Source organism: Falco peregrinus, chromosome 9, assembly GCF_023634155.1.
Source record: "Falco peregrinus isolate bFalPer1 chromosome 9, bFalPer1.pri, whole genome shotgun sequence".
NCBI classification, from domain to species: Eukaryota; Metazoa; Chordata; class Aves; order Falconiformes; family Falconidae; genus Falco; species Falco peregrinus.
In genome coordinates, this window is record NC_073729.1 from 6955193 (window position 1) to 6979830 (window position 24638).

General features: G+C 41.4%; 1 protein-coding gene and 1 long non-coding RNA gene across 4 annotated transcripts in view; one reads left to right on the forward strand and one right to left on the reverse strand.

The window, feature by feature from the left end:
- Positions 1–2797: 2797 nt before the first annotated feature.
- LOC114011828 (uncharacterized) lies at positions 2798–5307 on the reverse strand. The gene is made up of 2 exons (XR_003553915.2): positions 4805–5307; positions 2798–3801 (listed from the first exon to the last, which is right to left on the reverse strand). It is a non-coding gene; the product is annotated as an uncharacterized LOC114011828 (long non-coding RNA).
- Positions 5308–5435: 128 nt separating this feature from the next.
- The window catches only part of SOX6 (SRY-box transcription factor 6), a 375778-nt gene continuing 356575 nt past the window's right edge, over positions 5436–24638 (forward strand). Inside the window, exon 1 of one of the 3 annotated variants that reach the window (XM_055814310.1) lies at positions 5436–5523. The gene's annotated coding sequence lies outside the window, so the exon portion shown is untranslated. Of the gene's footprint in view, positions 5524–6537; positions 6818–9452; positions 9596–24638 lie in introns of those variants that run through there. The other 2 variants (XM_055814313.1, XM_055814314.1) reach the window with 2 other exon arrangements.

The following is a 24638-nucleotide window of genomic DNA, read 5'->3' on the forward strand; positions in this document are numbered from 1 at the left end:
GCCCCTGGGACCTGAGTTACCCGGAGAGAATAAACACAATATAGAGTCATCTTACCTCCGAGCCGAGAGAGCAACGTTAGAGGTAGGAGAGAGGAAAGTGTGGCTCTCCTCCATCCCACCTCGGCCGGTCTGTCGCAGGGCTCCGGCAGCGCTGCCGCCTGCCCAGCTGGGAACCGCTCCCCAGCGCGCTCCCCCCGCCCCCCGGCAGGCAGTCCCCAAACTCAGCCCAGCACAAATCCAGAAGTCAGGGGCAGTGTTTCGAGTCAATCCGTGCCGGTGCAAATCCCTCATGGCTTCTCTCCGCCAGAGCGTGGAACAAAATTGCCGCTTACCCTGAGGTTTTTCTCAGGCTTTATTGGCAATCTAGGAGCAGGTAAGGCGGCTGCTGGCTGCCAGCGATTCACGTTGCACTTGGAGAGAGCAGCAGAAGCCGGTGGAAGTGGGAGTGTGGTCTGCTCTTCATTAGGGAGGGGGGAACGGACCCTGGAGGTGATGCAGTGAAACACTTCTACTTCCTTGCATTGTGTTTGTTACAGATCACGGGCGCTCTCTTTTTATAACATTCACTCCAAGCATTCTCAAACCCAACCGGACTAAGTTATGATCCTTCCCTTTAGTTTACATTGGGGTTGTCAGAGGATTAAATAAATGAAACTTTATTTGACCGTGGAGTTTACAGACCCTGGGATCCCTGCGCGCTCTGGCCTTATTCTAATTCTATAGCGGTAATTATCCTTCGTTTCTTTAAGTGCAATAGATTTATTGCCTTAGAGACTATGCACAGTTTGATTGAATTATTCATTTTTTTTCTTTGGTGTAGACTGCATCTGGGGACTGATGTGACGTGTAGATTTTTTTTTTCAGGAACAAAGGGAATGTGGAAATGAAAGAGAGAGGGAGAGAGAGGCTGGCAGATGTGATGAGATGCGGTGAAGGTGTATCCAGCTTGGCACTCCCACTCCTCTCTTCTCCTCTCATTGCAGCCCTGGGTGACTCTCAGGCTAACACAAACAGCTTTTCTTCCGCAGCCTGCCCTCTGTCACTGTAAGTACAACAGCCTTCTCTTATCAGCATGCAAATTCCAGCCACTCACTACCTTAGCCTGGTGTTTGCACTTTAGATTTACAGAGGGGACCTTTAAAATGAACTTTCCGAGACAGGAAGGGGTTTTCATGTCGAACTTGCTTTTATTTTCTTTGTAAAAGTTTATGTGGTTTTTCCAGTTCTACCCCCCCCCGCCTTTTTTTTTTTTTTTTTTTTTTTTTTTGGAACGGGGGGAGGTGGAGTGGGGAGATTACTGCTGCGGCTTTTTGCTTCACTATCAAGATGATGCACAGTTTCAAATGAAATTAAAATCTCCTTGATCCTCTTTCCGCCAGGACAATACATTGTGTTGGCAGATGATGCTGTAAGGAATTAAGAGGTTTTGTTTTCAGTCAGATCTTTAGCTTTGGGCGTTATAAAATGCAAACGTCCCCTTATTTTTGAGGAGATCACCAGAGGTTCTTGTTCTAGGGAAACTTGTATCAGCTGGTGGGTTTGCTTATGAAGAAACGTGCAGTAATATGCTTCTATCTAGTCTTAACAAAACTTTCTCCCAATCGGATGATCAGGCTTTAACTTCTTTTCCTTTAGCTTTCTCTCAGATGCTGTTGATTATTTTGCAAAAGTTTCTCTGAACATCTTTAACAAGCCTACAAGAAGTCTTCATTGTCAGAGAGTGTCAGCAGAGGGAATTTATAAATATGCCTGTTAATTGTCCGGCATTAATTAGGAAGAGAGGGGAGTTTAGAATTAGGTGAATTACTTTTAAGGTGGGATTTCTTGCCCTTCGAATCAAAACTTCTGAGACTGTTCCACCAGCTCTAGAGTAGTTGTAGGTTTGCTCATCGCGTTAAAGATGCGATATGTAAAACTTAACACACTGACAGGTTGCTTCGCTTGCTCAATATTGCTTTACTTTAACGTATTTAATGAAAGAGATGGCGCAAAATGCAATGACAGCTGCGAACAGGTAAGTGCCCCGGCGTGAACTGAGCGCCTCCGATCCCTTCCCTCTGCAAGCACCCACAGCAGTTCAGCATCCGTCGTCAACATCTGCCTGCGCTGGCTGCTCTGGCTAGTTTTAGCCTTAATGAAGCAAAAGCAAGGGAAGTGATTTAAAACGCCGTGTCTGAACGTATGGTAATGCTAAAAGTAAGAGTGTTTTCTTGCCTCCCAGCACGTGTATACGTATACACGGCGGGTGTTCACTTACGCAAACAAAGAGGGAACCACAGTTCCTCCGGTGCAGCGCACATCCACGCGCATTTGCATACAATACCCAAGAAGTCCTCTTTTTCTGCCGCGGAGAAGTTGCAGCTCTCTGGCGCTGTGTGTTACATCTGTAACTTAATTGATCACACAGGGGAAGCAACAAGCTGGAGAGTATTACTTGCGCTCCGCCTGGGAGTGTGGACGCATCTCTGCGGTGTCCTGCCCCAGCCAAGTGTCATTTTCTGCGTAGGACTTTCGCGAGTGCAGCAAGATGCTTCCCCCGATTTGGAGCTAGGTGGGCGGTTAGATTTATCTGATGCCTTAATTATCTCTTGTCCCATTACCGCCTCATACTTAATAAGGAGGACGCTACATTTGAGGAGTGGGCGTTGGGTTGTTTGTGGGTTGTGGTTTTTGGTTTTTTTTCCCCTTCTCCTGTTTGTTTCTTGAAAGAAAAAAACTTCCAATAACAAATTGATGGGGTTGCAAACTCGGGGAGGATAGTTCGTCCTTGTATTCTGATTACATCTCTTTTCTTACAGGGCTCTTTTTTTTTTTTTTTTTTTCGCGCGCCAAAGCTACTAGTTGTGCAAAAAGTCAAGGTGTTTCCTTTACTTGCAGCAGGTTTAAATGTGTCAGAAGGAAAGTGTTAGTGACCAATCGCTGGAATTCTTTTAATTAAAGATTAAAAAGGACATAGCAGTATCTGGAAAGGCAGCTGTTAAATCCATAGCCCAGATAACTGTAGCAAGGTGAATACTTTGAATTAGCTGAACGCAGGTGAATACAAACTCAGTATTTACAATCTTACAACTTACCCCCTGTCTCCGAATTTCAGTATTTTACTACCTTTTATTAAAATTGAAAGAATGCATGAAAAAGAGCTGCTATGCCCTTACCAGCTAATTTGATGATAAAGCTTTGCTAGGTAATTTTAAAGTTATGTGTCAAGGTGTTTGCTGCTTGCCGAATAGAACTTGATTGCTCCTTTTATTGTAGTGGAATTGCCAAAAATATTGTATCAAATAGATCCGCTGTTCCAAGAGGTTCTGACTTAAAACTCATTTTCCCTGGACTCGACTTAGAGGGACGATAGTACCTCGGATAGCAAGGTAGAGGATGCAATGCGCCCGACTCCAGCAGTGTGTTGAGTTTTACAGCTTGTTAATAAGATGAAATAGAGCCAGATCAGATCAGTCCTATGCCATCACGTTAATGCTCAATTTTCATCACGTCCTTATGAAGCGAGGTTCATTCGCAGTGGTGCTGAGTATGCTTCTGGGTCTAACCTATTCCGCAGTTCCTCCACTACTTGGGAGTGGAGGAAAGCGAAATCAGGCTTTCCTCTCGTCTTTTTGGCCTCTGCAAGTTATGAAGCTATTTTAAAATTAAAAAGTTTCTCTGTTACTAACTGTTCCAGGCGCCTTCTGGAAAATGGGGAGAAAGTGCCAAAAATACAGAGATGAATCAACAACTTCTCTCTCTCTCTCTCATTTTGTGGGCTTGAGGTTGCTTTCCGCACTCCCATCTTAACAACAGTTTAGCCTAGGTGTGAATAATATCAAAAGAGGGAGACGTTAGCTTTGCAGCGCTGTTTGCCCACCTGATCTGCGGGCCCCTGACAGTTTGAAAGACTCTTTTATGTTTACCTTTGGAATGTAAAAATACAGCAAAGAGACTTTCTTGGTTTTGCAGTACTCTGTGCCATTGGTTTATTTTCTCCTCAGCTCCTTATAGTTTTCCCTTTTTTCTCCCAGATTTCCGCCCCCCCCCCCCCCCCCCCCCCCATTAGCACTTCCAAGGGAGCGTGAGTTCTTAAATTGGTATTCAAACTGATATTCAAGTCCCTATCTGTTGCCTTTTGGTAGGCAGAGAGAGGGGTATTTATATATCGCCGCTGCAAAAAAAAGTCTCGTCGTCTCCACGAGAATCCCAACTTCAGCTCGGGTCCCTCCTAAGTAATTTTTTCTTCTCCGACCATACCTGACTTTCCCTTTTTACCTTTTTGTTGAACGCACCACTAGTTTGCGGACTCCGAGTGCCTTCTCCTTCCACCTCTCGTCTTCGTCTCCCCTGGGTCCCTGTAGCTGGACTCCCATCTCTAGTGTAATTTATACTTTACATTTCATCTGGTTTTTACCCCGACCGGGCTGTGGGACCGAGCTCCTCAGAGCCACATTTATCAACTGTCAGTAAGCGCTTGCTGAGCGCTTTCCTCCCCGTCCCCGCTTCCCTACCAGCCCTTCCCATGCCCTGCAGATCGTCTCTCTTCCGCGGCCCCCCCCCCCCCCTTTTTTTTTTTTTTTTTTTTTTTTAATTGGTGAGCAGGAGCCCGGTGGGACTTGGCGTGTGGCTCCCCACGCACTCGCCGGGAAGCGCCGTGCCGGGCGGGGGAGGGCCGGCGTGTAACACGCCGCTCCCCCCCGGGCAGCCCCGGCCCCGCGAACCGGCTCTCCCGGGACCCCCCCGCTCCCCCTCCTCCTTTTCCGGCCCCCGCCCGCTCTCGCCGCCCCGCCCTCGCACCCCCTCCCCGGTAACTTTCTAGTACCTTTCCTCACCACTCCGGGCAATCAGTGGTCATTAGAGGAGAGAGGTTTAAGGTTTCATTTGTCTAATAGCAATGTGAGTGGTGATAGCTTCTCGGGGATGCGGCTGGCAGCCTGGGGTGATTTCACTTTCTGTTTTGTGCTCACTTTCTCCGCAGTTGTTGCTTTCCCCGCTTGCTCTCAGTCTCTCACTCTCTCTCTCTCTCTCTCCCCCTCTCCCTCTCTCTGTGTTGTCTCATCTTGCCTGTGCTGTCTGGGCGGGGGAGCCCTGCCTCCTTTTGCCTTCCTCAGATCAATGCCCTGGCCACTCACTTTCTGATGTTGCACGACGGGAAATGCTTTGAATACTTACGACATGGCCGCTCACATTGATTGCCAAGATTGACAGCAGTAACCATCGCCTTCACTTGTTTCAGGAGGAAAAAAAAAATAATAATGAACCTGATTGTAACCAAATCTCCAGGCAACCCATCCGCAAACTTCTAACGATCGGGATCCTGCACATCCATGGCCCGGAGAAACACCAGCAGACTCTAGTTCATTTATTTTATTTTATTTTACCGAATTACTACCCAATTATTCCTCTTTCTTTCTCCCCTTTTCACCTCCTTCCTTTTTTTTTTTTTTTTTTTTTTTTTTAATGAAAATTACCGAAGCGCGTTGCAAAAAAAAAAAAAAGGAGGCTCTCCCAGTGCTTTGTGCCACACTGGATCCCGAGGAGGTAACCAGGAAAAAAAAGCCCTATTGTGTTGTATACCTGTTGTTTGCTGTGGTGTGTAGTGCTGCGTGGCTTGGTGGCGGTGGTGGTGGTTTAATGGGTTTTCGCTGGATTTATGTCGCTTTGCAGGAGAGAATCCGGTTCCTCCTGCGCTGTCTTTAATGGGTTATTAGTTGCAATTGAGTGAAGCAGCAGCGTCCGGAGGTAGATCTGTTGTTTAGCTTTTAACATTGCTGAATTCGCCCCTTCCCCTCGTCTCCTCCTGCACGATTATTTACTTTATACCACGAGGGTGTTGTTGGGTTTTTTCTGGGTTGTTTGGTTTGGGTCCCGTCCCCCCCGTCCCGTCCCCGTCCCCCCCCCCGTCCCCCCCCCCTTTAGGGAGAAGTAGTTATGGTCTCGTCCCCGTGCGAGTTTCCGGGGCTGTTTGAATCCCGAGGTTTCCGAGACGTTAAGGGACCCCAGTACCTTGAAATCACAACACTTTCTCATCCCTCCCGAGTACAGTTTATTTTAAAATGTAGTGACAGATCAGCGTTGTATTTTAAGATCACCCACGGCAGGCGAACACATGGTGCGGGAAGATACTGTACGTAAGGAACTAACACGAGAGGGAGAAAGAGAGAGAGAAAGAGGAAAAATAAAATCCGAAATCAATCCTTGAGAGCAGAGGCTGCTGTCAGTGCTCCGAAGTGCTCGCGTGGGTTTCCCTTCACGGATAACCCCCAAAGGCACGGGATGGAGAAAGGTGACGGGAGTTTAGTGGTGCTTTTAAATTCTCCGTTAAGTTTGAGGTGGGTAACTGCTTTGAAGTTCGCCACAAATGAGTGCTATCCACGGCGCATGGAATGATACAAAGCTCCCGGAGCGGAGGTGGCAATGCTGGCGTTGGCCACGCCGCGGCACTGTCCCCAGCACTTGCGGCTCTGTGCTGGCGCCTTATCTCTCCAGGCAGAGGGTTTGGATAAAGTTATACTGAAAACTTTAAAATTGATATCGCGCCCTAATTTGTGATACACAAGGAGGGGGGAAGAAAGCAGTCCATCATCAGAGAGCTCTGTTTACACCCGGGGAAGGGGAGATGTGTGCCGCTTTGTGGCAACGTTCGACTGGGGATTTCTTGCTGCCTTAGCTCTTTGCCGGAGGTCATGCAAATCGACCTTAAAAGAATGCATAAGCCATAAATTAAAATAAACCCTTAGCCAGGGGCTGATCCATAAGTAGACAATACCTAACCTGGACAAAACGGCTTCCTTTGCGAGCTGAAAAAAAGAATAGTGCCTAAACTAAATGCAAAGTAAGTTTTCAGGAAGTATTTAATTTACTATTATTATTATTATTATTTTAAAATAAAATAGTGGCAGTTGCAACAAGCTAGCGCAGCTGTTTACAGACGGTGCTGTAGGATACGAGTAAGGCAAGGTGTGTCTGGTGGAGAGCTTGCTCTTTTCCTGGCTTTCACTACCTTCGAAGCGGTTTGTTTTTTGATTGGGATTAAGAAGCCTCTTTAACCGTATAATCAATTTAATGTTTTATCTCGGATATTGCTGAAGAGTTTATGAACAAATCTGGGTTGCCTGCAACTGTCACATGCGCGCACACAAGCTGTGTCTGTATATAATAGTCTCGGGGCTTGTTTTTTTTTCCCGCAGTTTTTGACAATTGTTCCATTCATGATCCTGAAAGGAATCATCAGTGGGAGCTAATGAGTGTGCCTCTGCGGCTTGCCCCTGCTCCGGGGAGGAGCGGGCACCGGCGCTGCCGCCGAGCCCGCTCCTGTAATGCATGCACGCGTGTACCGGCGGCGGGGTCGCCCCTGCGTGAGCGCGGCTGTGTGTAGATACGTGAGAGAGAACATATAGGCGTGATGTGAGCAGGTACTTCCACGCGTGCATTAACAACTGAGCTGCCAGAGAGTTGCTCCTCTGCCGAGAGAGCTTCCTAGCTCCCGCTCCGAGTTGTGTTGGAGGGCGTTGAGCAGTTAACCGGCTTTGCAGCAGGGGCTGTGTGCTTGAGCAGAGCAGGGCCTTGAGGTCAATCAGAAGCACTGATCATATCGATTTGATTGCTGTCTTTGCTTTCTGTGGACCGTTTCACGGTGGTGTTTGGTGGTGTGTTTTATCTTTTTTTCTTTTTTTTTTTTTTTTTTTTTTTTTTTTTCCCTGAAGGACGGGAAGGAGTGAAAGTGGCAATGTGAAAAGACAATTAGTGTTGTGTCTGAGTGGTGGTGGGGGGGGCTACAGGGAAAGTCAGCCTGGTGGGAGCCTGGGGACGACAGATTAGTTCTGTCCTAGGGGTGTTTCCCAAAAACACAGACGGTGAAACTTTCTGTGATAAAGTAATATATCTTTGCCTGCTGTTTGCAGATAAGGTATATGTTTATTAAGCTAATTTAAATAGCCTTCGGCGCATGAGCGGCACTTTGTTCCTACTGTTTTCTTCTACCCTCATTTTAACATTTTTGGTATTTCCATCTTCAGCGCTGATCGTGAGGGCAGAAGAAGAGTTTTATCCAGTCGTCACACAGAGTTTGAAGTCCAAAAATTAACGAATTTCCCTTTCTGTAATCGTGTAATGGAGTAATTTTGAAACCTGTTTTGAGGCTTTGACTTGACTTGACTTGTTTTATTGACGTGCTTGTGCCCACTCATTTAATTAAGCCATTATACCATAAAGTAAATAATAAGAATGAATGTGAGATATGTGCATGTAGTCTGCCATTATATACAAATATTTCCCTGGAAGAGACACTTTAAAAACTTTTTTCAGCACACCATGATTCTTTGGCAAGATCTTATTGCAGGTTTTTGTTTTGAGCCAGGATATTTCGTGTGTTTCTGTGCTCACGATGTTATATGCACACAACGCTTGGAATATAATCAGCAAGCGTACCTAGCAGCTCATTCTAGTAAAACTAAGAAATAATTATTTATAGTGAGTACATTTAAAAGAAAATAATGAGGTCATTTGCAGTATGCTGCAGTTTGAAGTAGCTCGACACCTGGCAGAAACTACATACATGATTTCTTCAGACTCTGCACTATCCATAACTTTTCCTTATAATACATTCTTGTGTTAAGTGAGAAAGGCTGTTTGTAAAACAATCCCCTGGCTGGTTCCAGTGTTGGGTGAAGCTGATCCTGTAATGGCATTTTGTTTTGAACAGTTGCTGTAGTTGAAGTTCCCTCATAAGGTAAGGTGGCACTGGGTCTGAAAGGAGGTCCAAATGCCACATTTATAATTAGACTGCCAATTCAGCACATTGTATCTATTGCTATACAGGGATATACTGCTGTGTCTGGTCTCTCAATAGACTGTATTCAGAATTAGCCAATTCAACTGCTTAAACTTTGGAGTCAAATTTAGAATAGGCAATGAGAGAAGGAAAGAAAGAAAACAATAATGCTTTCTTTTTTCCTCAGCTAGCTATTAAAAGCCAAAGAATATACGGAAACCAACCCAGGCACTGCACTTGGAATCAATGCACCAAGCGCAGCCTGGCCAGCCTCGCCTGCAAAACCATTTTGAAGCGCGCTTCTCCGGGGGGAGGGGAAGGTGAGCCCCGGGCACGGCTCCGAGCGCCGCTCTCCAGGCCGCTTCCCTGGCCGCCGCCGGGCTCCCGCGGCTGGGGGGCGTGGGGGCCGGGGCCCGGCGGCAGCGGCGGTCCCGTCCCGGCCGGGGCGAGTGCCCCGCTGCCGCCGGCTGGAGCGGCCGAGGCCCCCCGGGCTCGGCCCGGCCCCCGCGGCCACTCGCGCCGCGCCGCCGGCTCCCTGTGCGGGGGCGGGGGAGGGACGCGGGCCGGCCCTCCGCGCCCGCGGAGCCGTGGCGGCCGGCGGCGGGGCTCCCACCCCAGCGGCGGGCGGGGGCAGCCGGAGCCCCGCGGGGAAGGAGCGGCCGGGCGACCCTGCGCCTCACAAGGGACGGCGGGCTGCGGGCTCCGGCTGCTGGCGTCTCGCCGCGTTGTCCCCGGATTTACGGTTCCTGGCTCCTTTTCTCCTGTCATACTTCTTGTTTCGCTCACTCAGATTTCTCCGGCCTCCTCCCCTAGAACTTTAATTCATTCAGCGATGAGCATGTAAGAGGCCCTTTGGTCTGCAGTCTCGCATCCTCTGCTAAATGCATTATTTCCTCTCTCTTCCTTGCCGTTCATACTCTGGTGGGAGACTTTGCTGGGCTGCTTCAAGGCTTACTTGGTTCCCTTGGTTCCCTTTTCTGCTAGATCATAGGGTGCAAACCAATGCCATGTGTATAACATGTAACATAAAGGGAGTGAGACAGATGGCTGTCTCTCCCTGCACGTTACGGATTCTCTGCTGAACTTATGTAACTCTGCTTCTTTTTTTCCTTATTATGTTTGCACACTGGTGAAAGCGAGAAGAGAAGCAAAGCAAGCCCATCAGTTTCCTTCCTAAGGCCACTGGTGCCTGACTTGCAGAAAATAATAACTGATGTCCAAAGTTAGTTGCCTTTACTTGTCAATTTGATTTTGTTCGTAAGTGGGAACTGCCAGTGCTTGTTCCCTTAGCCAGTGGTTTTTAATATGTGGCCAACAATTGTTCGTGGTCACTTCCAGCTGAACTTCTTTTGCTCAATGGGAAAAAAAATCCCTTTGGACATGTTTTTTGTGTCTTTGACAGTATTTTTAGTCACAAGTACCCATGTATGTCTGCGGTTCTTAGAGGCCTTGGAATATCTTGTGGTAATAAAGGCCAGAGCTTTGCATGATGATAGCAAAAAAAAAAAAAAAGTATTTTTTTTTCTCAGTGGGCATTAGAAAATGTCTTTAGTCATCTTATATCTGCTGAACACTGTAGTCACCTTGGGAGATACCACTTCAGGAAGCACACCCGTTAATCTTTTACACTTGGTTTGAGTTCCCCCTTAAAAGTGTATAGATTGCACTTAAAAGGCTTCTGTCAATATATTTATTTATTTCATTAAACAAAAATTACCTAGGAAAGAGAACCTGCAATGCCCTTTTCTTTATACCCTATACAATGGGCTGATGTGTATTTTGTTTTCATAGCATGACTTTAAAGATCAGCAGGCCGGTTTGGCAGAGGTTGTGTGTAATGACTAATGTTTTAGAAGTTACGTAAATAGTGGTGTTTGTGTATATATAAGCTATGTCAACTGAAGTGATACAACGACATATTTGTAAAACATTTCAGTTAATATAGTAAATCACAGAGACAGAGCTTTGAAACATTTCTGCATGATGTCAGAACCTGCAAGAGAAGTACTGCTCTATGATGTGTTCGGTAGTTCACGTACAGCTTATTTGTCAAGTAGCAGCAGAACACGAAGGTGTATGTTTCGAGTTTGTGCCTTAGAAAGCCGATTTCTATTCATCTCTTTCACTTTTTGTGTAACTTCTCTTTACTCTGTTTTCTATTTTTTCCTTAGGTAGAACAGCAAGATTGGGAACTTTAGGGGACTTGTTACCAAACCGCAGAAACTCAATTTCCTTTTATTTAACATGAGCTATTCACTATTTTTGAGACACATGATTCTACCACAGTATTTATTGATGTATCATTACAGGCCATGACATCATATTGTGAAAAAAACAAGATATGGTAAAATCCTATCATTAGTAAGGTTGTGTACAGGACCGGTGTGATATCTATATGAAATACATGTATATTTATTTAGATGTAGTTCTGTGCAGAAGGGCGAGAGCTGATAGACGTATGTGCTGGAAAGCAGCCGATTTCTACAGTGATAAAACTGGATAATTACATGTTCCCAAAGCCTTTTCAGCACAGAAGTAGGTGTTCTTTTAAAACATTATTCTGTGGCAACAACAAATATTTGTGACATCATTGTGAGAGATTTCCTGCCAATTTTTAGTTTACTGTCTTTCAGAAAGTCTAGAGTTCTTTGGCACTGGTGAAACTGCTACACGTACCCATCGTATATTCAAGTATTCAGTGAAGTTTTAAATAATTCTCTTTCAATTAGTACAACAGGAACCTGAAAAATGGATTTTCTCTTAAAGAAACAAGAATCAGTACATAGACATTTCTTTCCTCCTCTTGTATATTTTAAAATACTCATATCAGTTTTATGTTTACTGCTTTGTCTCCTTAAATTAAGAAGAAAGAAAACAGTATCCCAAGTTTGAAAATCATTGCTTGGAAATTAGTTTAATCAAATATATTTTGAGCCTTGTGAATTGGAAAGAGTAATATAAAATTAGATGTATTGGTGAACGAGGTTAATCAGAGTCATTCATTTATGGCGGAGAATAAATATCTATCAGTCGATGTTTTTTTGAAGTCAGACAAAACATTCCATCAAGTTAATGTCTTTAAGGGTATCATATCGGAGAGAGACAGGTACTAGAAGTGATAAAAACCAGATAACCTGCAACAAAATGATTTACAGATGGGTCATTATCTTCTATAGAGAGGTTACACAGATCATATTCTTTATAAAAAGAGAAGGTAGTTCTATAGTGCTAGGAGAGTTATCTAAATAGGTCTGAATATTTAATTTTTTTTTCTAAGTGACTGCTAGAATTTGTCAAAGAAAAAAATATTAACCTTCTTACAGGCAGTGTATTAATGTAAGGTATAGAAAACTACTGGGTTTGTATTTTAAGTACTCTTTATGTTTATTTTACCTGTTTGATAAAGTAAAGCTTGGGAAACATTTTGCTTCTTGCTGTGTGAACTTTGTAGTGCATACCTTTAAAATACACACAAAAATGTTACATACAAATTTAAGAAAAAAAAAGCTGGAAAGTTTGATGTTAGTGATTTATTAGATTTCAGAACCTATTTAATACAGCAAGTGGCTAAGTTGCATCTTTTCTATCAGTGGTAAGACAGGATGTCATTTAAATATTTTTGCTTTCTTGAGCTAGACAGAAAGGTGTACAGTCAATTGTTTTTCCAGTTGCTGGTAGACTGACATAAGGCAACAGGAAACTGTAAAATCTCAGAGGTGTAGTATTGATTTGATTCCTAACTGCAAATCCTTCATATCATTGCTCCAAATATCTAACTTTACACCAATATTACCCATTCTTTTTATAGTGACACCATGCTTAGTAAAAAACTTCTAAGCACTGAGGTCAGGTGTTGAGATTGGATTCTAGTTTATTTTTTATGAATCAGATAAAGATTTCTGTGCATGAGACCGTATGTGAAGATGAGAGAACAAGAACATTTCCATATCAAAGGCAATATATCTGAGGCTGCATAGTAATTAAAATGCAGTGGTTTGGACTCTGTGCACTAGCACTTACGCAGAGCGTTACTGGGACCTTGTGCAGCATGCAGGCGGTTGTCTCTTGCATACTTCTAGAAATATACTTATAATTTTGTACAAACATTTATGCCAGTCCACACTTTTCTGTGGATAATTTGTATTTCATCCAAACCATTCAAAGTAGAAGTTATTTTTTGAGCAACCCACTCATTATGGCTTTTGTGCATCAACTATTTTTATTCTGGTTGTTTGTATTTCCTCTTACCAGAATGATGGCTTGTTTATAGTTGTATTTTTTTGTGTGTTTCTCTAAGACCCCTTCCATATACCACTGAAATTTTACTACTTGCTTGAAATATCTTGTATCAGAAACAAAATTACTAATATCTTTTCAGATTTATTGAAGATGGTGTGATCTCTTACATACCATACTTTATGGCAAATTAAATGCATGTGCTGGAACATAACATTTTTAACGAAACAATACATATTTACTAATTCCAACTAACTATTACACAACATAAGGAGAATTAATATCTTACTCCAAGGGCCTGCTGATGTGGGAAATTTGACATAAAATACTGCAGGGCACTCCATATCTGGACACTCTTTTCTGGAATGAATGTGACTTTAATTCCTGAGCAGATCACCCTGGTGAGGAGCTGTTCCGGAAGGACTGCTGTTGAATTGTTTACTTCATGGACTGTATTGGTCAGTGTCCCAGTGCGGAGGAGGCAGTGAGTGCTGCAAATTTCCTCATTACTCATAGATACTCGTTCTGCAGAGGCTCTGTCCATTAATGCTCCAAAACTATCGAGGTGAAGCTTTTAGGAAGTCTTCATATTTAATCAGATGTTTGCACTGTGAAAGGATTGTATTACAGCAATCTTGCAATCTTGCTTCGTTTTGTCTAGTTTTAGTTTACAATTGATGTATGAATACGTGAGTGCTTCGAGCTAGAATATCACACTTTCAGAGATTGTTCTGCACGCTTTTTACGTCTGTATTATTGTTGTGGACAGGCTTGTTAAAATAAGTTCCTGACCATTTGTGGTTAGTAAAAACCCGTAGTATTTTTGCACAGGCAGGGGGGTTAACCTCAATGTCATGGCCTAATTCCAGCTAAGGTAGGATGTAGCTGCCCATCTACATTCTTCTTATAGTTTTAACTGGCTCACTTAATCCTCACTCCCTTTCCTCAGTGTGGTAGAGTAGCGTGCTAAGGATGCTTGCGGCATTCTGCCTCAGAAGTACCAAACCCAGCTATTGAAGTCATAGGTGGAACTAGACCATGCTTCACATTTTGGGAGCTTTCTGGGTAAGAGGGATGCCAGGTGCCTGATTGGCTTATTGTTATTAGAGTGAACACTTAGAAGGATGTATATATATGTTATTTGAACACTGAGCTATTTCAAAGGAATATTTTGATGTAATTTGATATTTGACAGATTCTCATCTGGAATAAGCCAGTGTAACTCCATTTACTTAAGTGGAAGGGTGCCATTTTACACTAGCCATGAGTGCATTCCTTAGGACATCATGCAGATCTTTCTGGAATCAATGCAAAGACCTTTCTGGGACTGTGCTGGGAGGGGGGTTGCATGTGAAGGTCCTGTTTGCAGAAAATAACTTGGTTTCAGTGAGGGTCGAATCAAGTTGGTCTACGTCATGTTGCTTGTGAGTTCAGAATGCCATTAACAGGAATTCAGCTCATGTAAACTACGTATTAGATCAACCGTCTCTCCATATCTAATCTTCCAGCAGGTCTTCTGGTATAGTGTATGCTGTGTGTGGGGATTCTGACTGCTGACTTCCTGTGACAGTGGAGGCTGTGGCTGTGCATTTTCCTTTTTTCTTTCAGTCACATCTGATGTGCTGCGAGCAGATTATCTTCCTGCAGATCCCTTTGTATTTTTCTTCTGCTTAGGGACTCACATAGGCCACTACAGAAAGAATGAACTTTATTCAAGCTTTAGTGCAAGTATATGTAGATGTACACATGCCAATTTTTTATGTACGCAAGTAGACATGTTTCAACATATTTTTAGTAGTACTTTTGTTATGTAGTGCCTACGATTGAGATTTTGTATCCACTTCTGGTTTACATTCATGCATTTTTATGTTCTACTATCTGTGTCTATTCTCATTGTTTGCCTAAAAGGTCAAAGATGAATTCTAGGAAAACCCTTTCATGCTTTCTGGTTGCCTTCTATAGGCTATATAGGTTCCCATTATACTACCTGTTCTTTCCACATAGAAATTATGGAACCTGTGGTATTTCTCTTTGAAAGTAACAATGGAATCTTTTCATTTTTTTCAAAACAAGTTAGATATGATCAGCTTTTCATCTTGATTTCTTGAGCTAGAGGTAGTTAACTGGTGTTGGGATGGGATGATGTCTATGCAGGCTGTGAGGAGTAAATTTAGAGAAGTGTAGGGAGATGGAAAAATGTGAAACAGAAGAGATCAAGAAAGAAAGGTATTGCCACCTAATGTTCTAGAAAAAGGAGTAAGATAAAACATATTCTCATTCCTGCTGAGCAGTAGTACAACAGATCTTTTCTACCCTTCTTAGTGGTGTTACTTGTACATTTTGATCACTCTTAAAATACCTCAAGTTAGAAATCTTTCAGCATACCTGCCAGAGAAAAAAGGAATGTTCCTATGCTAGAAGATCAGCCTAGATTTAAAGCGCTAGGTGGGCAATCACTTTACTGCATTAAGGTGGAAGAATGTACTAATATTGGCCATTCTGGCATCTGGCTACTTTGGACATGGAGAGCAGATGCCTTTCTGTTTCAAAGCTATATTGTTGCTGCAGGTAAATAAATCACAGGCTCCCTTTGTTCTTCAAGAATGACTTCCACAGGTTGTGGATATGTTAGGTTATGCGTTATCATACCTTCAGGCTTTTGCACCATATGCATGATGCTCCTGAGGGATGGCGAGTTTCAGGTAGCCCCAACTAGGCATGACAATCTTAACTTTGCACCCTTTGCTGCCTCTGTGTATGAACTCATATAGACCAGGTGGAGTCAGTTCAGGTGTGTGTCTGTGCCCACCCACAATACTCAACCTAGACTTCAAGTAGTCAAGCAGTTAAGTGGGCCTTTGTTCCCTGGTTTGCAGATCTTCCCTCAGCCTTTGGTGAAAGCCAAAAAGGTTTCCTTTTCTTCCTTGCTTGTGTACACAGCCTTTCCTTGTGATTCCTTTTTACCCCTTAGTCAGTGAAAACTCTCCTTATTAATCTTCACCATTGACTCTAAACAATAATGATTCAATCTGTAACGTTTATTTTAAGAACAACAAAAATCTCTAATTAGGGATGGTAGTGGAGATACACCGGCATGTATTTCAGTGCAGATATAGTGCTATGCATTTTATGGGGTGAATGGGTGTGTCCACTAACAGTTGATTTGAAAACACCATTGCACAACACTGTGATGGAATGGGATCAAATTACAGACCCAAAGTCATGATGATGGTGTAAATGTGAAAGGCTTTGAATGTTGTGAGTGTCACATAGCCTTTTCAGGGAAAGGGAAAACGTGGACAGGAGAGAGAAGGTAGTTGGGGGACCTAAAGAGTAATTACTGAGGATTAGCTGGGGTTTGTAATTTATGAAGTCCTCGTCTGGACAGGTTGAATTCAGTTTTTCATGATGTGAGTATATTAAATAACATAACCAAAAGCAGGAGGAAATTGTTTTGCTGAATCATATGTAAGGGTGATATCTTCTAGAAGTGTGAACTTCAAGGCACACACAAAGTATTGCTGATTCTACTTCTGATGGATTTTTTTTTTTTTTTAATTTTTTCCCCCATTCAAAGTGGCACAGAAACACCTAAGATAACAAATAAACCAGTAAGAGAGAAATCCAGCCCCAAATTGTTTTTGATTACTGCATTCCTTTTGTGGAAGACTCTGTCTCAGTAATTCAGCATGGGATGATTAGATAAAGGTGAACACTTGTTTCCCCTCACACGTCTAAGCATGGCTCCCACATGATACTTCCTGTCTTTCACATATTGTCTCTTTAGTATCGATAGCAACTAGATGTGAATCAGCATGGCATCTGCTAGTTTGTTTTCAGCTGACCGGGCTAAACAGCACATATGGAATTTATCGCCAGGAGGCTGTGACCTCATCACAGACAAGTGGCATTCCCACAAGTAGGTAATGAAGCACCCCTATTGAGTGTAGCTGAAGTCCAAATCCTCACTAGAGTTATTACATATTCAGTTTAAATGGCTCTCCCAAACTTTAAAGCTGTCCCTTGCTTTTTTGAAATCCACTCACTGCTGTAGCTGGAACAGCAGCTGTCACTGGTCTGTGCCGATGCCACACTGTGCTGAATTGGGCCTTCTTGGAAGTGTGTGGGAGAGAAGAAGGGATGGGAAAACAAAGGGAGAGGAAGAGGAGGGGAAGGGATATGAAAGGACAAAGAAGGGAGGGAAGTGTGAATGTGTTGAGCTGAATAGTAACTGTAATGCCCTTACTGCTGTTGAATGTGCATAGATAATTTCTCTAATCAGATAGTATTTGCTAATAGCTTGATACATTTCAATTATTAAAATTTCTCTATATAGATGATGTAATGTTGATTTTTTAAGAATATGCAGTGCTTAAAAACGTCCTTTTTAGTGCTTACTGTATTTGGGACTGAACTCCCTATTCCTTTTCTGATGCTCATCAAGTTGTTCATAACAAATACTTTGGGATACAAGTTATCTGTCCTTGCTGTCTGAGAAAAAGTAGGCTTCTGGGGAAGATTGGAGTGGACTGATTTGGTCATTTTTGTATTTTTTAGTGAGTGTACATATATATTATTTATATGAACAGCTCATGATTAGTTAGCATGAATCTTAAACATTTTGTGTTTTACTGATCCTTCTAACAACTGCTTGATAGCAAATATTGTTGAAAGGATTTACAGATTCTGAATGATCAGTATAAATTAGTAATCCCAATATCCTTGCACACCAGTTTGTGGTCTGAATGTTGAACGGGAAATGAAATTGTATTTTATTTTGATCTTTGTTAGTAATGAAGGTTTGAGACTAGCTAAAACCAAAGGAGAAATGAAATAGGTGATTTAGAACCTGAAGTTAGTCAGTTTCTGTGGATGGGAAGGAAGGGCGAATACTTGAATGAGAGGAAACGAGAGGGGGGAAAAGGAAGAAAGTGGATAGGGTGAGAAGCGAAGAGACAGGAAAAAAAAATAGGATGTGTGGGGGCAGACCAGCATTAGTGGATGCAGCCTTTCAAGGCATACTTAATGACTTTGTTCTCCTTCTTCACCCTATACTTATCCACTTTCCAAGAAACTGAGGATGAAATGTCAAAACCGGCATTTCTGTCACTGACAATCAAATGGAATATTAATTGAGCTTAGAGTGGGAGTAATGACTGAACAGCTGTTGATAACTGGGATGTATAACCTCCAGAACTGGGAATACTGTGTTGTGTAAAAGGGAAAAGTAGTTTTTCTCAGCTTTCTGGAACGTTGTGTGGTTCTTGTACTTTTAGTGAGAGGTTTTTTTGGATTTCCTGTGATATAGAGTAATCTTTTCAAAGAACTAGACTATGGTCTACAGTCTTCCAGTTGCGTGTGTTGGGCTGAGCTGGGCCTGTTGCACCATGTTTAAATAACCAAGATGCAGGCTGGCCTGCTGGTTGTGTTGTAAGGGTAACAAATGGGAAGCTAGTCCAAAAATACAAGAAATATGAAGCTTTATGATAAAAGGCATTGAGCTGCTGAAACTTCCAGGGCAGGATCCATATATCCTCAGTGTCTATTCTAAGAATGTCCAGGGTTAGTAGAGACAACCATTACTGTGGATTGGTTGGAATTCTTGAGCATGTGAAAACATGCCGTGGCGCATTTCAGCTCTTTTTCTCGGTGAATGCGGTACACCAGGGTTCCCCATAGCGATGTTCTGTCTAGTTAAAGCTGCTAGATCATGGCAGTCGACGGTCCAATAATTGTAGGGTCACTCTAATACTGGTTATGCTTGTTCACTATTTCACTTCTGTTCCACAATGTAATATAGCTGTCCAAATGAGGCACAGCAGCCACCACACAAAATAGTCTTTCACAATTTGTTTTGAATCTTGTTTCAGACATAAAGGTACATGTGGTTCTTTCTATTCCCTTTAAGTTTCTCTCTGCAAATTCTCACTTCATTGATGTGTCAGTATCTTACTAAGCTTTTTTAAAATTCAGATTCTAATAAAATGCCTTTACTTGTATTTAAAAATATTTGGTATATCACTTTTTTTTGCAGTGAATGGGGCCCTGAAATAAATAAATAAATAAAAAAGCAGAACATGAAACAACCGACCCCTTTTGCACACAGATAAAAGGCTGTTAAAATTAGCCATTACTTGTTTGATGTGAGAAATTAATTTATTTGCATTTTGCTCTTCTGCTGTTTTCCTTCTCTGAAAGCATGCTCGGTGTCACACCAGTTTTCACAGGTCACACTTGGGCCTCAGCCTTCTCATGGTGAATTCCAGAGCTGTGGTAAAGGCAATTGCTGGGTAAGAGATTCTCGTTTGCCAGAAGTCATTGACAGCCACAGGCTGCCTGCTCTCTGGTGCTGGAGCCATAATGAGTATGATCAGATGTGTGAAGAGCAGTTTGCCTCTTATCACAATTTTTGTATTAAAATAAATAGCATTGATGAATTGGATAGTTGGCATTTATTCCCAATAATTCAGGCAATGATGATTCTTAAAACTGAACTCAGCAGCATGTATTTTTTTCTCAGCCAGAGGAGCTGATGGGCTTTGGTCCTTCTTCTAGGCCTAAGGGAAAAATCTTCCCCCCTCCCCTTTTTTTTTTTTTTTTCTTTTGGACACCTAGACCAAAAGAAAATGCTGCAATGGACCACAGGAATGGCTCCTGAGCCCTCATTCTTCTACCTGTAGTTATGAAAGAAGGCTAATTTGAATTTGTAATCTCTGAATGGTTCACATCTTTAGAATAAAGTTCAGAGTTATTGACTAAGGCAGGTAGAAAATTCGTTTGCTTTTGAGCTCTTTCAGGTCCAGCTGATAACATTCAGGGTTGAAGTCCTGGAAGATACCAAGTGCTCTGGTCCTAGTTCAGCAGGCTATATAAGCACATGCTGAACTGTAAAGCCTGTGAATAATCTCAGTCGGAATGAGACTATGTATGTGCTTAAAATTCAGCATGTAGTTAAGTACTTTGTTGGATTGGAGCCAGCATGCTTAGCACTTTGGAGGACTGAATCCTTATCCACTAGTGGAGTTTATATATTTTTTTAGTTTATGAATTTCCTCACTGACCTGCTCCTTTGTTTAATGGTCAGCCCACAACATGGTCAGGATTAAAAACTTCTGGGGCTTGTTTTGTCTAGAAGGCTATGGATAATCTCTGAAGGGAATGGCTCGTTTTTACATAGTTACTGATGCTAAATAAATATGTTCTTTATAATCAACTTATGTTTAATATGAAATCGCTAAGATTTTTGATCAGGAGACCAATGTTTGACCCAGATTTTATTTCTTCCTTTGTTTGGAACTATGTTGTTTATCTGCAGAAATTAATAATGCCTGTCTATGATTAGTATATCAAGTTCTGAAGATAAGTTATATTTGTTTATAATGACTTTTTCTGTTTCCAAGTTCTCTCTGCTTTCTACCAGCTTTTTTTCCTCATTCCAAAAAAGTGTTCTTCAGGCAGTAATTAGCAGTGGGCTTTATCTGAATTGAGATCTCTAGGCAGTTCTGTCAGATACTTGGTCTTGACTCAAAATGTCTTGGCCATGTAAGGTAGTGGTTCTAATTGTTTTTTAACTCCTCTCACCTGTTCTGCTACAAAGCATACTCTTGGCACTACCTCAATGGCGTTAGAATTACACCAGAGAATATTTTTCTGTTATTGTAGGATTATTCCCAATTATATTTTTAAGTGTTTACCTACATATTTGTCCATTATTCTGTCTAATTTCATGACCAAGCATCACAAAGGATTAACTGAGCAAACAAAACTAAAAAAAAAAACCAAACAACAAACACCTCAGGAAAATCCTAGATGTCTCAGGCAAAGTTGATAGATGCAGTTTCTCCTCAGCAGGAACAAACCTTGGTCTTTCCAAACCAGTGAGGAATGAGGATTTTACTGTCTCTGTAAGAGTTTTTGCTTGCTCCCACCAAGATGGAATAGGGGTACAGTTAAGTGCTAGCCTAAATCTTGACTGTTTGTTCTTCTTTTTATGCTCCATCTTTAAAATAGCTGAGGTAAAGTATATATATAGCCTAGATTAGAGTGTAGACAGGCATGTTGTTGCATGTCTAGCTGGAGGGACAGAAGAAATCATACGTTTAGCTCTTCTTTCCTGCCTCTCAGCTGAGGTGCAGTAAATGACTGTGTGAACACTTCAAATGTGATGTCATTGTGTGGCAAAGGGAGTTAGTTGAAACCACAGCTCAAACCATGCAATGTCTAAGTGGAGGAACAGTAAGTTCTAGCAGGGAAAGCAGTGGCTTCTTAAACAATTCTTGTTGCATTCATAAGAGGAGAAACAATATATGCCTCTTGTGTAGCTCAGGGAGTGGTGGGCGCCAGTACTTATGGCACTGAACGTGGAGGTAGGAGAACCTGACGTTATCTATTCTTTCAATGCTGCCACAGACCGTGATTACAAACATGTTACTTTACTCACAGTGCTCTTCTTTCCTCTTGTATAATCTACTTGGACTACAAGGTGTAAAGAATGTCTCTAACTCAGTGTTTGTACCATGGGTATCGTATTTAAGTATGTTCTGGGGACAGATGCTAAGGGTTGCAAATAGATGAGCAGGTATCCATACAGCAGCATTAAAAGCTATCTGCTCTGAATCCACAGGAAGAATCTCATTTCCAGTTCAGTGTTGGTAAGCTCCTTACATGATCAAAACACTACAATTTTTTTTTTTTTTTTGCCAGCTACCAGAGGTTCATTGAAGGAGGATGATGAAGCATAGATACTTTTAAAAAAACATTTATCCCTTCATGACTTTTAAAATTAGATGGCCCAAGAATGCTTTTTAGAAATTTGATTTATAAAAATATTCCCACTTCTATGTGTACTACCAAATATGTCAAAAATTGTGCCACTGACATTTTTATCTCAATCTGAGTTCAATTTTCTGTTAATGATGACCGTTTTTTTTTGTATTTTTACTGTTACTCTAAAGGTTTATTCAGCTTGACAGTTGTAGGATTAAGCTTTACAAACAAAAGGATAATATATCCTATGTTTACAAGTTAGCCAGAGGCCAGGTTTTATAAACTTTAAAAATACAGCTATTGCTAGTTTATAAAATAGACTAGTCAGCTTTCCAAGAGAGAAAATAAATCCAGCAATGGAGCTGATTTCCAGGGAAGCTTGGTACTCTCATGTATAATAATGTATTTTGACCTAAAGCAATGTTACATGTGAATCTTAAAAATGTTTTTGAAACAGGTAAAAATACGGAGTGCAAAGTGGAGAGATGTGGGGGCTGATTCTGTAAGTAGCTCACCTCCTGTGAGAGCCTTTGTTTCCATTGAAAGGGGTGCTGAGCAAGTGATGTTTGGTACCATTCAGAACAGGGGCCACATAGGATTCCAGAACCTCATCTTCCCAATGCTTTCTGTTGGATATAATGTTTTCATTAGTTAAAATCTGATAGTAAGTTCACAGGATGTCCTGTAGTCACCTGTGTTAGCAACGGAGGAAAGTATCCTATGTTTTCTGCTGAAGGCCATCTAGCAATACTTTTGATCTTGGAAATCTGGCTCAAAACAGAGAAGATCCAAAGGTCATAACAACCAAAGTAATAAATTCTGGGAAATAATTTAGGATGCGCTGGGCAACAGAAGTATCTTTATTTGCAGGCATGAAATTAAAGAAATTCACATAAACACAGATTCCTGTTTTATCATTTGCAGCGTAGGAATAATTAATCTTCACATCAGAACAGTTGTATGTAGAACAGATGAAGAGAACATCTCAGATGAACTATGGCTGCAATGCTGGGCATTTTTATTTAATTTTATTTTTTTTTTAGTAACAGTGATATATTTAAAATGATGAAATCGGATTTGCCGGTGACTCTGGTGCACAGGTCTCCTGTAGCACTGAGGAGGTGCTGTCCTGTTAGTTCTCAATCTTGTCACTTCTGGGGAACAGCAGTGAAACTGTTTGTTCCTGACAGCAGACAGGCCCACTGCAGGGCCCTGGTTTCATGTTACATTAAGTATTAGTGCTGTTCTTTCAGGAGCTATTATGCTGTGACATCAAAGATTTTCTGACAGGGCAGTTGTAGGTTAGCACTGAAGTTGTCTACTGAAATTTTTAAGAATGGAATTAAATATATATGATCAGATTTAATATGAGAGATCGGAAGCTGCATATAAAATGGAGTTAGTGGTTAAAGAAAGCTGCAAGAATAATTATTTGGTTTGGCCTATTTGTCCTTTCTTGTCCAAGGCAATTTTTATTGCCTTTAATTTCTACAGCAGTTCCAAAAATACCACCATATGTTAACATTTTTGTGCAACTGCTTATTTTCTGAAAAGTGTCGCGTGAAACAGGAGGAAAAGGGCTTTTATAAAATAAGTGTTCAGTATAGCCCCTGCAGTGCATATATAAATTAAGCCTTGAACAAAAATTGTCATAGCCCCGATTCTTTTTTTACTGATTGACTAATTACTTAAAAGGATCAAGATACACATTTTAAATAGTAAGAAAGCAATTAAAATGGCAAGCAAAAGTGTAATATTGATTTCTGAGACTTGCATCTTTTTGTAAGAGAGAAAATGTAACTGTGTAGATTACAATTTCAACTATTGTTCTTTGGAAATTCTGAATCCAATTTCTGGCTGACTTAAAGGGAGATTGATAGGAATTTGAAACCAACTGGTTGTGTAGCTGTTCAGGACAAAAAAAAAAAATATTGAACGTGTGCAACTTCAAATGTTCCTGTAGATTCTTGTGTGGTGAAATCAGCGTTGCTACAACTATAAAATTACTATTATGCTCTGATGAGGCAAGTTCAGTGACAGGAAATATCAAAATTAATTTTGGAAACACATGTCTGCATATTTTTGATTACGTTAGTAAGGCATTTGTTCCATTTAGTATCAAGCAAGTGAATAATCTATTAAAAATGAAAGTGTGTACAATGGACTAATACTTTTCCAGTAAACCCTCCTCCCAACCCACAACTAAGAAGTTGAACAATACTGTTTAGTCATAAACAAGACACCAGCATAATTTGTTCTATATATTTAATATTTATTTTCAGGCATGAGGAAAAATTACATAAATAATGTACCTCTTTCTTTGTGGTGGGATTTTTTTTATTTTTTTTTTTTTTATTAATATAACCAGGATTAAGAGCTATGATTCTGAGGTCCATGTTTGGGTAAACAGATCACTGGATTATTTTTGGATTGTTCTGTTCACTAAAAGCTTGAAGTTTATATTGCAGCAGAATATGCTATTTATGCTATGCTAATTGACCAGAACTAGCTGTATGGTAGTTTGATCAGGCATAAAAATTTTAATTTATTTAGATAAAATTGCCTGATTCTCCTTTGGTTTTCCTGCTTTGCAATACACCTATCAGCAAATCAAAATCTTCATGGCTGAACATTCAGAGGCAGCTATTTTAGAATGAAAACTCAACCCTTTATACTGATGTGTGATGCTCTGGGAATAGTGACACAACCCTTAGGAAATGCTCACTGACAGGTGGCAATGGTGGAATACAAAATTGTCCTTTAGCTCTATAATCTCAAATCACAACATTTAAAGTATATATAAAGATAGAAAAATGTGGGTAGTAGAGCTAGGTCTTGTAGAGAATTTTTTTTTTAAGTGATTACAAAGGTACATGACAAA